General features: G+C 39.2%; 1 non-coding gene across 1 annotated transcript; it reads left to right on the top strand.

The window, feature by feature from the left end:
• Nucleotides 1-13,603: 13,603 nt before the first annotated feature.
• Nucleotides 13,604-13,707, top strand: LOC148555647 (small nucleolar RNA R71). The gene has a single exon (XR_015887904.1). It is a non-coding gene; the product is annotated as a small nucleolar RNA R71 (small nucleolar RNA).
• Nucleotides 13,708-14,123: the final 416 nt, after the last annotated feature.

Genomic DNA, 14,123 nt, shown 5'->3' with positions numbered 1-14,123 from the left:
AAGTTGCAGAAAGTAAAATTGCATGAAACTTAAATTGCAAGAAAAGTAAATTGGCAAAATCTTAAATGACAAGAAAAGTGAATTGCAGCAAAGTGTAAAGGGGAATTGGGTGCAGAGAATTAAAGAAAGCAATAAATCAAAGCTTAGAACTCTTGCAGGAAGCTTAAATTGCTGGGAAGTTAACTGAAAGCAATGTAAATAGAGAAGCAAAATTGCAGTGAATCAGAATTTAGAGCAATTGCAGAGGAATTTAAAATTGTGCAGGAAATGTAAATGAGAATTACAGCAAGCTTAATGTAAATTGAATTGAGGAACCAAACAGAAAGTAAAATGCAGCTCAATTGCAATAGCTAAAGGAAAGTTGAAGATCTCAGGGGTTGGATGAGACTAGAGAACAAGTCTAGATCTCAATTCCTTCCTTGATCCAACAGAGGATAATTGCAGAAGAAAATAGAGAAGAAAGCAGTAAAGACAATTTAGATCCAAATCACAATTCCTTCAAATTATGTAGCAAGTAAACAGAGAGAATTCTCAAGATGAGATTGAAACAGAATTTCTTCAATTCTCAACCTGAGATTCAAAACAAAAATGAAAACTAAGAGAGAGCTCTCTGTTCCAGCCTTTAGTGCTCTCTAATGGAGCTCGCCTCCTCCTTGTGAAATGAAACTAATGCCTTTATATAGGCTTTTACAAAATGAAAATGAAATTGAAATTAACGACAAATTACAATTAAATGAAATTCCTATTTTATCTATCTCTTGTGCCTTTGAGTGATGATAATGGGCTTTCCTTGCTTTGGATTTGGGTTGAAGATGGCCTCTGTTGATTGCTCTTGGTGTTGGAAAGAAACCCACTTGTGAATCGGGCCATGAATCGTTTAAGCTTGAGTCAAAGTTTGAGGCAAACTTTGACTCAAACTTTTTTTAGCAGATTGCCCCTTTGTGCTGCCATCCAAGTTTGGCTCAAAGTTTGAGGTCAAACTTGAGCTCAAACGTGGCTCCTCCCTTGCATCTTTTTTTGGCCAACGTTTGGCCCAACGTTTGAGGCAAACGTTGGCGCAAACGTGGCTCAATTAAACCTTCAATCAGGGACTCTTCTTCATGCTAAAATGGCGCCAACGTTTGACCTCAAGTTTGAGGCAAACGTTGGCGCAAGCTTTTTGGCCTCCTGGGTGAAATTTTTCAAGCCAACGTTTGACCTCAAGTTTGAGGCAAATGTTGGCGCAAGCTTTTGGCTTCCCTGGTACATATGTTATGCCAACGTTTGCCTCCAAGTTTGAGGCAAACTTGGACGCAAACGTTGGCTTCCTCCAGGCCCTTTTTTTTCTTTCGTTCATTGGCATTTAAATGCATGCTTTGAATAATTCTTTGCTTAATGCATGCATGCTTTACCGTGAAGCTTTCTTTTATCAATTCATGCATGTATGTATAATGCTGTTAACGACTTGGCCTAAATTTAAATCATGCATTCATTTCTAATTAGCATTAAATGCTTTATGCATGCATGGCCGTGGCATTCATTCATTAAATGAATAAGCCAATGAATATATAATGCCAATTACTTTATATTAATGCGTGAAGCTTGATTGGCATTTATTAAATGCAAGTATGCTTTAATGAATGCATAAGGCATTACTAAATGCCACGGTTTCATGGTCATGGGCTACGCTTTTAAAAGCGTGGCCTAAGACTCCAAGGTGTGCTCAATCTTCAAAGCGTGCCCAAAATTCCTCTTTTCTTCTTTTTAGCTTATTTTGTGCCCTTTTGCTTCTTTTTCTTCTTATTTTCTACAAAATTTATCAAATCAAAAGATCAAGGAAATATACCAATTAAGTACAAGAGCATTTAATATTTAAGCACAAATCATCAATTTCTTGTATGAAAAAGCATAGAAAAATATGACATGGTGACATGTCATCAGGAGTCATCCTTAATGTGCCCAAGGTGACTCAAGTGGTCTGCCACTAAATTCTGGTTACCACTCCTATCCTTAATTTCTAAATCAAATTCCTGCAGTAGCAGTATCTAACGTATTAGCCTTGGTTTGGACTCTTTTTTAGCTAATAAATATTTTAGAGCTGCATGGTCTGAGTACACTACTACCTTAGTACCAAGTAAATAGGCTCGGAATTTATCCAGAGCAAAAACAATAGCAAGTAGCTCTTTTTCAGTAGTAGTGTAATTTGACTGAGCAGCGTCTAAAGTCTTAGACGCATAAGCAATTATAAAAGGATCCTTACCTTCGCACTGAGCTAGCGCCGCTCCTACTACATGGTTGGAAGCATCACACATAATTTCAAATGGCTGGTTCCAGTCTAGTCCTCTCACAGTTGGAGCTTGAGTCAGGGCGATCTTCAGCTTATCAAACGCTTGCATACAATCCTCACTGAACTCGAACTCAATATCTTTCTGCAGCAATCTGGATAAAGGCAATGCTACCTTACTGAAGTCCTTAATAAATCTCCTGTAAAAACCTGCGTGGCCAAGGAACGAACAGACTTCCCTCACGGAGGAGGGGTAAGGTAAACTAAAAATGAAATCTACCTTTGCTGGATCTACAGAAATACCAGTATTAGACACAACATGTCCTAGTACAATTCCTTGTTTTACCATAAAGTGACATCTTTCAAAATTCAATACAAGGTTTGTACTAACACTCCTGTCTAATACTCTAGATAAATTATCCAAGCAAAGGCTAAATGAATCACCATATACGCTAAAATCATCCATAAAAACTTTCATATAGTTCTCAATAAGATCAGAGAAAAGACTCATCACACACCTTTGGAAAGTAGCTGGTGCATTGCATAAGCTAAAGGGCATTCTCTTATAAGCATAAGTCCCAAAAAGACATGTAAAAGTAGTCTTTTCCTGATCATCAGGAGCTATATGAATTTAAAAACAGCCTGTATAACCATCTAAAAAGCAGTAATGGGATTTACCTGACAGGCGATCAAGCATCTGATCAATAAATGGCAAGGGGTAATGATCCTTGCGAGTGGCTTGGTTTAGACGTCTATAGTCAATGCAAACTCTCCATGAATTTTGCACTCTAGTTGTCAGGAGCTCTCCATGCTCATTCTTTACTGTTGTGACTCCAGACTTCTTGGGCACCACTTGTACTGGACTGACCCATTCACTATCTGAGATGGGGTAAATGATATCTACTTCAAGTAGCCTGGTCAATTCTTTCTTGACAACTTCTAAGATGGTGGGATTCAATCTTCTTTGAGGCTGACGGACAGGCTTTGCTCCCTCATCTAAGAATATTTTGTGTTCACAAACTTGAGGGATGATGCCTACTATATCCGCCAAGCTCCATCCAATTACTTTTTTATGTTTTCTCAACACATTAAGCAGTTGTTCTTCTTGTTGGGAAGTAAGTTCCCTTGCAATGATAACTAGGAACTTCTGATTATTCTCAAGGTAAGCATACTTGAGGTATGGAGGGAGGGGCTTTAATTTCAATTTCTGCTCATAGCTAGGCTCTGGATCATCCGGGGCTGGTGATAAAGGCAAAGTGTCCTCATTGTATTCAGAAGGTGTCCCCACACTTGGACTTTGCTCCATGTGCTTCTCTTCTATTTCTTCTTGGTGAACTTCAGCTACAGTTTCATCAATAATGTCGCACTGGAAGATAGAATGATCTTCCGGAGGGTGCTTCATAGCTTCATTTAAACTGAATTTCACTGCTCTGCCATCTATCTCAAAGGAATAAGTTCTTGAAAATGCATCCAGCTTGAATTTCGAAGTCTTCAGGAATGGTCTTCCAAGCAAGATTGATGATGGTCTTCCTGAGTCATTAGGGGGTATTTCCAGGATATAAAAGTCAATGGGAAATGTGAGCCCCTTAATGCTCACTAATACATCTTCAGCAATTCCAACTACTGTAATAATGCTTTTATCTGCTAACACAAAACGAGCTGCCGACCTTTTTAAGGGAGGAAGCCTCAAAGTATCATATATAGACAAAGGCATTATACTAACACACGCTCCTAAATCGCACATGCAGTCAGAAAATATTACACTTCCAATGGTACAGTTAACCATACATGGACTTGGATCACTACATTTTTCAGGTATACCTCCCATTAAAGCAGATATAGAACTACTTAAAGGAATGGTTTCTAATTCATTAATTTTATCTTTATGTATGCTCAAATCTTTTAGAAACTTTGCCTATTTAGGTACCTGCAGAATAACATCAAAAAGGGGAACAATTACTGGTGAACAAAATTGTGATCCCTGGTAACGGCGCCACAAACGTAATATGCACGTTCATAATCTCAATTCTTTTTCACAACTCCGCACAACTAACCAGCAAGTTTACTGGGTCGTCCAAGTAATAAACCTTACGTGAGTAAGGGTCGATCCCACGGAGATTGTCGGCTTGAAGCAAGCTATGGCCATCTTGTAAATCTCAGTCAGGTAGATTCAAATGGTTATGAGGTTTTGATAATTAAAATATAAATAAAATAAGATAGAAATACTTATGTAATTCATTGGTGAGAATTTCAGATAAGCGTATGGAGATGCTTTGCTCCTTCTGAATCTCTGCTTTCCTACTGTCTTCATTCAATCATTCATACTCCTTTCCATGGCAAGCTGTATGTTGGGCATCACCGTTGTCAATGGCTACTTCCGGTCCTCTTAGTAAAAATGGTCCAAATGCGCTGTCACCGCACAGTTAATCATTTGTCGCTTCTCGATCATGTTGGAATAGGATCCATTGATCCTTTTGCGTCTGTCACTACACCCAACACTTGCGAGTTTGAAGCTCGTCACAGTCATCCCTTCCCAGATCCTACTCGGAATACCACAGACAAGGTTTAGACTTTCCGGATCTCAGGAATGGCCGCCAATAATTCTAGCCTATACCACGAAGGTTTTAATCTTAGATTAGAAACCCAAGAGATACACATTCATGTATAGAGACTCTTTTTGGAGTTAAACGCCAGGTTGTAGCCTGTTTCTGGCGTTTAACTCTGATTTGCAACCTGTTTCTGGCGTTTAACTCCAGAATAGGGCAGAAAGTTGGGGTTTGAACGCCAATTTGCGTCGTCAAAACTCGTGTAAAGTATAGCCTATTATATATTGATGGAAAGCCCTGGATGTCTACTTTCTAACGCAATTGAGAGCACAAAAATTGGGTTTCTTTAGCTCCAGAAAATCCATTTCGAGTGCAGGGAGGTCAGAATCCAACAGCATCTGCAGTCCTTCTTCAGCCTCTGAATCAGATTTTTGCTCAAGGCCCTCAATTTCAGCCAGAAATTACCTGAAATCACAGAAAAACACACAAACTCATAGTGAAGTCCAGAAATGTGATTTTTATTTAAACACTAATAAAAATATATTAAAAACTAACTAAATCATACTAAAAACTCTGTAAAAACAATGCCAAAAAGCGTATAAATTATCCGCTCATCACAATACCAAACTTAAATTGTTGCTTGTCCCCAAGCAACTGAAAATCAAATAGGATAAAAAGAAGAGAATATACTATAAATTCCAAAATATCAATGAAACTTAGCTCCAATTAGATGAGCGGGACTAGTAGCTTTTTGCCTCTGAATAGTTTTGGCATCTCACTTTATCCTTTGAAGTTCAGAATGATTGGAATCTATAGGAACTCAGAATTTAGATAGTGTTATTGATTCTCCTAGTTCAGTATGTTGATTCTTGAACACGGCTACTTTATGAGTCTTGGTCGTGGCCCTAAGCACTTTGTTTTCCAGTATTACCACCGGATACATAAATGCCACAGACACATAACTGGGTGAACCTTTTCAGATTGTGACTCAGCTTTGCTAGAGTCCCCAATTAGAGGTGTCTAGGGTTCTTAAGAACACTCTTTTTGCTTTGAATCACGACTTTAACCGCTCAGTTGATGCCAGGGCATTTTGGCCAGTTTCACTGACCTTTTCTTTACTGTTTTAGGGTAGTTTCATGCATTTTCTTAGGAAATAAGCAAGTTTTAGGTAGAATTTCACTTACATCTTGATTCAAGAAAACATTGTGAATTTTATATGATTTCATGAGAATTATGCATGAATTTAATGACAAATTGGATGATGCATGACTCATAACTTGGATTAGAGCTTTGATGCACTTTATTTGCTTGATTTCAGGACAAAGGACGCAAGGAAAGCCACGTTAGTAGCCATGTTAGTCTAACTAACGTGTCCACTAACGTGGAATGGGAGCCAGCTTGCAACGTTAATGAGAAAAGTGATCGCTGATAAACCACTATTTTATGGTTTATAATGTGTTTAATTGTGTGGTTTTATCATGATCTTTACCCACTTATTCATATAATCAGCATGCATTTATATTTCCTTCCTAAAATTATTACACGATTGAAAACTTGCTTCCTAGAGACTTTTAATTATGTATTTTAATTCTCTCTTATTCCATTCGATGCCGTGATCTGTGTGTTAAGTGTTTCAGGCTTTATAGGGCACGAATGAGTTGGAGATTGGAAAGGAAGCTTGCAAAAATGGAAGGAACACAAGAAGTTAAGGAGATGGCCAGCGAGAAGTGACGCGGCCGCATGGCTCACGCAACCGCGCGAAAGAGAGGAAATCGTAGTGACGCGGCAGCATGGCTCACGCGACCGCACGGATTGTAATAGCACGAGTGACGCGGAGGCATGGACGACGCATCCGCGTGGAAAAGCAAAATGCCAAATGATGCGTCCGCATGAATGACGCGATCGCATGATGTGCGCGATCTGCATAATCTGCAGAATCGCTGGGGGCGATTTTGGGCCCTGTTTCAACCCAGTTTTTGGCCCAGAAAAGCAGACTAGAGCAAGGAACATGCAGAAACCAACAACAACATTTATTCTGCATTGTTTTAGTTTTTCAGATCTAGTTTTCCTCTCCTCTAGGTTTTCTTTTCTCTCTACACATTCATAGTTCTTAGGATTTTTATTGCTTTTTGCATTGGGATTTTGAGAAGAGTTATTACCTCATCAAGACTTCGTCATTTTGGTTTGTTTTCTTTACTTGGCTTTACTTTTCCATGTCCTTTAATTTACTTAATTTTACTATTGGATTATTTTAGAATTTATTAATACAAGAGTTATTTTTATTTTTAATTAATTCCTTTGAGTTTTATTTATCATGTCTTTCTTTAATTCCCTTCCCTATGTTATGAATTCCACATTCACAATGAGTGAATAGTTCCCTAACTTGATGGGGAGTTGATTGAAAGGAACCCTTGAGTTGGAATGCTCAAAGGAGAAATTGTAATTGGGTTTATTGTTGGATTGCTCTCTAGTCACTAACGCTAGTCCTTCCAGGTAAGCGGACTGGAACTTGTGAATAGAAACAACATTCCAACTTGTTTGAATTTCCCTTACCTAGTAAGGGATAACTAAACAGAACAACCCCCAATTATCAATTAATCTTGAAAGTACTGCAACAAGAATAGGGCTTCCAACTAATCTACTCCCAGTCAAGGCTTTTATTTAAATTACATTAATTCTCTGATTTAATTTCCTGTCATTCAACTCAAATCTTTTTTGAAAACCATCTGATTAATAAAATAGCACACTTTCCTTTAAGTCGTTGGAAGACGACCTGGGATTCATACTCCCAGTATTTTAACTTTAATTTTTGTGACACCCTTTTTAAATTGATAAGCAGATTTCTGGTTGGTTGAGAACTATACTTGCAACGCATATCTTATAACAATTCTTAACTCGCCAATTTCTGCCACCATCAATCGCCAATAACGTCTTCAAAGCCATCATAGCCCACGTTAATTACCACGTTAACTACATTAACGTGGTAGTTAACGTGGAGGAAAAGGAAGCTCCAAGCGTTAGTGGTAAAAGTGAGTGCCACTAACGCTCCAAAAGGGCAATTGGCCACATTAAGAGTCACGTTAACTCAGTTAACGTGAACTCTAACGTGGAAGAGGAAGATAATGCCAACGTTAGTGACACTCACCTTTGTCACTAACGTTAGACTAAGCCTATATTGGCTACGTTAAGAGCCACGTTAACTTAGTTAACGTGAACTCTAACGTGGAAGGAGCAAGGAATCGCCAACGTTAGTGACACTCACCTTTGTCACTAACGTTGGACTAAGCCACTATGAGCCATGTTAGTTACCACATTAATTACATTAACGTGGAAGCTAACGTGGAGGAAAGGGATGATGAGCCAACGTTAGTGACACTCACCTTTGTCACTAACGTTAGAGATGGCAATCAACACCACGTTAGTGGTCACGTTAATGTAATTAACGTGACGCACTAACGTGGAAAAGGGGCGTTTTGGAGCGTTAGCGAAAAAGGTAGCTGTCACTAACGCTCTCAAAGATTTGGCAAGCCTACGTTAAAGGTCACGTTAACTATACTAACGTGAACTCTAACGTAAGGAGAAAGGGGTACTCTCAACGTTATTGGGAAAGGTAAACCCCAGTAACGTTTGCAAAGGGCCAAGATGCAACATTAGTGGTCACGTTAGTGCCACTAACGTTGAAGTTAACGTGGACCATTTTGGGTTAGGAACGTTAGTGAAAAAGGTGATTGTCACTAACGTTCTCGACCCCACATTTTCACTTAACGTTAACACCACTAACGCCCTAAGCTAAGGTCCATTCCTACTGCACACTTACTCTGCAAGTGAAGCTGAGCCCACTAAAGATGATAAATGCTTCAACTCAAGATCCAAAGGCCCATATCCAAGACTTGAAGAGCCATCTAGAAGATCAAAACAGTAGTATAAATAGGAGTAGTTTTGAACTAGAGAGGAGCTTTTGGGATTGAGAGGACTACTCTCTGTATAATTTTACTTTCTCTGCAACTTCTAGTTTTACTTTCAGAATGCATTCTCCATCTTTGTTTTCCATTTCTAGAGCCATGAACAACTAAACCCCTTTCGTTGGGTTAGGGAGCTCTGTTGTAATTTGATGGATCAATAATAGTTTTCATTATTATTCTTCTTTCTTTTCTCTTGATTTTACTAGAAAGCTTTCAATCTTCATCCAATTGTGTAATTGTCTTGGAAAAGAAGCTATTCATACTTGGATCTCTTCGGAACCTTGGAAGAGGAATGAAGGGATCATCCTAGAAATGCTTTCTCATGTTGGACCAAATTGGGGGTTAGGCGGATATGGTGACATATAATTCTCCCAATACTTTGATTTGGAAATACATGTGGTACAATCAGTGACCATACTTTATCTCTTCTCATGAGCAATTAGACCAAGAAATTGGCTATTGATCAAGACTTGAGAGATTGAATTACCAAGGAATTGGAATTCAATCACTTAAGATTGCCAAGGAGATCAATGAATGCATTGATTGAGGAAGAGATGAAAATGAACTTGATCCGGAGAATGCAACATCTCCTAAGCCCAATGAATCCCCCATTTCTAATCTTACCCGTTCTCTTTACTTTCTGCCATTTACTTTCATGCTAAATTCCCCATTCCCCATTTAAGATTCTGCAATTTACTTTCCGTCATTTATATTCAGCTCTTTATTTCCAGCATTTACATTTTCTGCCATTTACTTTCCCGCCATTTAATTTCCTACAATTCTCAAATCAAATTCTGCTTAGCTCAACTAGAACATTCCTCCAATTAAAGTTGCTTGACCAATCAATCCCTGTGGAATTCGACCTCACTCTATTGTAAGTTTTTACTTGACGACAATTCGGTATACTTGCCGAGGGAAATCTGTTGAGAGACAAGTTTTCGTGCATCATCAGTCTCAAGCTTTTCACTTGACACCTTCACGCCACAAGCACATGGTTAGGGATAGCTTGGTTTAGCCGTTTAGGCCAGGATTTTATTCCTTTGGGCCCTCCTATCCATTAATGCTCAAAGCCTTTGATCCTTTTTTTATTACCTTTGCCTTTTGGTTTAAAGGGTTACTGGCTTTTTCCTCTTGCCTTTTGGTTTAAATAGCTATTGGCTTTTTCTGCTTGCTTTTTCTTTTTCTTTCTTCTCTTTTTTCTTTTATTTTCGCCATATTTTTTTTTGCATGCCTTGTTATTCACTACTTTTTCTTGCTTCAAAAATCAATTCTTTGATTTTTCAGATTATCAAATAACTTTTCTCCTTTTTCATCATTCTTTTAAGAGCCAACAATTTTAACATTCATAAATAACAAATTCAGAAGACATATGCATTGTTCAAGCATTCATTCAGAAAATAAAAAGTATTGTCTCCACATCAAAATAATTAAACTAATTTCAAAGATGAATTTGAAATCATGTACTTCTTGTTCTTTTGTGATTAAAAGATTTTTCATTTAAGAAAGGTGATGGATTCATAGGACATTCATAGCTTTAAGGCATAGACACTTAAACCCTAATGATCACGTAATAAAGACACAAACATGAATAAAACATAAAGCATAGAGAACGAAAACAGAAAAATAAATAGACAAGGAGATTCAGGAACGGGTCCACCTTAGTGAGGGTGGCGTCTTCCTCCTCTTGAAGAACCAATGGTGCTGTTGAGCTCCTCTATGTCTCTTCCTTGCTTTTGTTGCTCCTCCCTCATAGCTCTTTGATCTTCTCTAATTTCATGGAGGAGGATGGAATGCTCTTGGTACTCCACCCTTAGTTGTCCCATGTTGGAACTTAATTCTCCTAGGGAGGTGTTAATTTGCTCCCAATAGTTTTGTGGAGGGAAATGCATCCCTTGATGCATCTCAGGGATTTCATGATGAGGAATTTCCTCATGCTCTTGTTGAGGTCCATGATTGGGCTTTCTTGTTTGCTCCATCCTCTTCTTAGTGATGGGCTTGTCCTCTTCAATGAGGATGTTTCCCATTGAGCTCCTTCCACAGAATTGTCCTTAAGGACTGGGTCCAACCTTTGATCAAAATTGACCCTTCTAGTGAAAGGGTAAGGATCACCTTTTTCTTTGCCACAACTTCATAGAAGTGGCCTTGATGGACCTTTGAGATGAATATTTCCATCTTCCATGACTTAGAGGTGGAAGCAATTGCCTTCCCTTTCCTCTTTCTTGAGGTTTCTCTGGCCTTAGGTGCCATTAATGGTTATGGAAAAACAAAAAACAATGCTTTTACCACACCAAACTTAAAATGTTTTCTCGTCCTCGAGCAAAAGAAAAAGGAAAATAGTAGAAGAAGAAGAAAATGGAGGAGATAGAGGGGAAGTGTGTATTCAGCCAAGAGGGAGAATAAGTGTTTGTAATGTGTTAAAATGAAGTAGTGTTAAGGGGTTTATATAGGGGTGGGGGGAAGGTTAGGTTTTGTGTATTAGAGTTGGGTTTGGGAGGGAAATGGATTTTGAATTTAGAGGTAGGTGGGGTTTTTGGGGAAGAGTGGATGAATGTGAGTGGTGAAGGGTATTTAGGGAAGAGATATGGAAGTGATTGGTGAAGGGTATTTGGGGAAGAGTGTTATGAAAGGGTGTAAAGAGGAGAGAAGAAGAGGTGGGGTAGGTGGGGATCCTGTGGGGTCCACATATCCTGAGGGGTCAAGGACTTAACATCCCTGCTCCATTTAGGTGTGCAAAATGCCCTTAGAGTGCATTTCTGGCATTAAACGCCAGGTTGCTGCTTGTTTCTGGCGTTTAACGCCAGCTTTTCTCCCATTCTTGGCATTAAACGCCAATTAGATGCTCTGTTCTGGCGTTAAACGCCATTCTGGTGCCTGTTTCTGGCGTTAAATGCCAAGAATGGTGCCAGACTGGGTGTTTAACGCCCATTCTGCTACTCTTACTGGCGTTTAAACGCCAGTATGCTCTTCCTCCAGGGTAAGCTATTTTTTATTATGTTTTTCATTCTGTTTTTGATTTTTCAGTTATTTTTGTGACTTCACATGATCATCAACCTAAAGAAAACATAAAATAGCAATGGAAAATAAATAGATATAATTAAATAACATTGGGTTGCCTCCCAACAAGCGCTTCTTTAATGTCAATAGCTTGACAGTGAGCTCTCATGGAGCCTCACAGATAATCAGAGCAGGGTTGGGGCCTCTCAACACCAAACTTAGAGTTTGGTTGTGGCCTCCCAACACCAAACTTAGAGTTTGAATGTGGGGGTTTTGTTTGACTCTGTATTGAGAGAAGCTTTTCATGCTTCCTCTCGATGGTTACAGAAGGAGAACCTTGAGTTTGATATACAAGGTAGTCCTCATTCAACTGAAAAACCAACTCTCCTCTATCAACATCAATCACAGCTTTTGCTGTGGCTAGGAAAGGTCTGCCAAGGATGATAGATTCATCCTCATCCTTCCCAGTGCCTATGATTATGAAATTAGCAGGGATGTAAAGGCCTTCAACCTTTACTAGCACGTCCTCTACTAGTCCATAAGCCTGTTTCATTGATTTGTCTGCCATCTCTAGTGAGATTCTTACAGCTTGTACCTCAAAGATTTCCAGTTTCTCTATTACAGAGAGTGGCATGAGGTTTATCCCTGACCCCAGGTCACACAGAGCCTTCTCAAAGGTTATGGTGCCTATGGTACAAGGTATGAAGAATTTTTCGGGATCCGGTTTCTTCTGAGGTAATGTCTGCCTCATTAATGCATTTAGTTCATTGGTGAGTAAGGGGGGTTTATCCTCCCAAGTCTTAGAACCAAATAACTTGGTATTCAGCTTCATGATTGCTCCTAGATATTTAGCAACACTCTCTTCAGTGATGTCTTCATCCTCTTCAAAGGAAGAATATTCATCAGAGCTCATGAATGGCAGAAGGAAGTTCAATGGAATCTCTATGGTCTCTTTATGAGCTTCAGATTCCTTTGGTTCCTCAAAGGGAAACTCCTTTCTATCCAGAGGACGTCCCAAGAGGCTTTTCTTACTGAGACTCACGTCCTCCTCACTCTCTCCAGGTTCGGCCATGTTGGTCATGGTTATGGCCTTGCACTCTCTCTTGCGATTTTCTTCTGCATTGCTTGGGAGAGTACTGGGAGGAGTTTCAGTAATCTTCTTACTCAGATGACCCACCTGTTCCTCCAAATTTCTAATGGAGGACTTTGTTTCATTCATGAAACTTAGTGTGGTCTTGGATAGATCAGAGACTATGGTTGCCAGGCCAGAATGGCTTTGTTCAGAATTCTCTGTCTGTTGCTGAGAAGATGATGGAAAAGGCTTGCTATTGCTAAACCTATTTCTTCCACCATTATTATTGAAGCCTTATTGAGGCTTCTGTTGATCCTTCTATGAGAGATTAGGATGATTTCTCCATGAAGGATTATAGGTGTTTCCATAGGGTTCTCCCATGTAATTCACCTCTGCCATTGCAGGGTTCTCAGGATCATAAGCTTCTTCTTCAGAAGATGCTTCTTTAGTACTGTTGGATGCAGCTTGCAATCCATTCAGACTCTGAAAAATCATATTGACTTGCTGAGTCAATATTTTGTTCTGAGCCAATATGGCATTCAGAGTATCAATTTTAAGAACTCCATTTTTCTGAGGCGTCCCATTGTTCACAGGACTCCTGTCAAAGGTGTACATGATCTGGTTATTTGCAACCATTTCAATGAGTTCCTGAGCTTCTGTAGGGGTTTTCAGATGAAGAGATCCTCCTGCAGAATGGTCCAATGACATTTTTGACAACTCAGACAGACCATCATAGAATATACATATGATGCTACATTTTGGAAACATGTCAGTAGGACACTTTTTGATCAATTGCTTATATCTTTCCCAAGCTTCATAGAGGGACTCTCCTTCCTTCTGTCTGAAGGTTTGGATTTCCACTCTAAGCTTGCTCATATTTTAAGGTGGAAAGAATTTGGCCAGGAAAGCACTGACCAGCTTTTTCCAAGAGTTCAGGCATTCCTTAGGTTGTGAATCTAACCATGTTCTAGCTCTGTCTCTTACAGCAAAAGGGAAAAGCATAAGCCTGTAGACCTCGGGATCAACTCCATTGGTCTTGACAGTGTCACAGATTTGCAAGAATTCAGCTAAGAACTGATGAGGATCTTCCAATGGGAGTCCATGAAACTTGCAATTCTGTTGCATTAAAGAAGCTAATTGAGGCTTAAGCTCAAAGTTGTTTGTTCCAATGGCAGGAATTGAGATGCAATGAAGTCACCAAGCATCTTCCTTGCATTCTTGGCATTGTTGTTATTTTTGGCCATGTCTCCTTCTTTTTCGAAAAATTCTGTCAGGTCCTCTCCAGA

The sequence above is a fragment of the Arachis ipaensis genome, chromosome B6 (assembly GCF_059453495.1).
Source record: "Arachis ipaensis isolate K30076 ecotype BB chromosome B6, ASM5945349v1, whole genome shotgun sequence".
NCBI lineage: Eukaryota > Viridiplantae > Streptophyta > Magnoliopsida > Fabales > Fabaceae > Arachis > Arachis ipaensis.
Note: the sequence above shows the minus strand (reverse complement) of the source record. Positions and strands in the feature narration are given on the sequence as shown.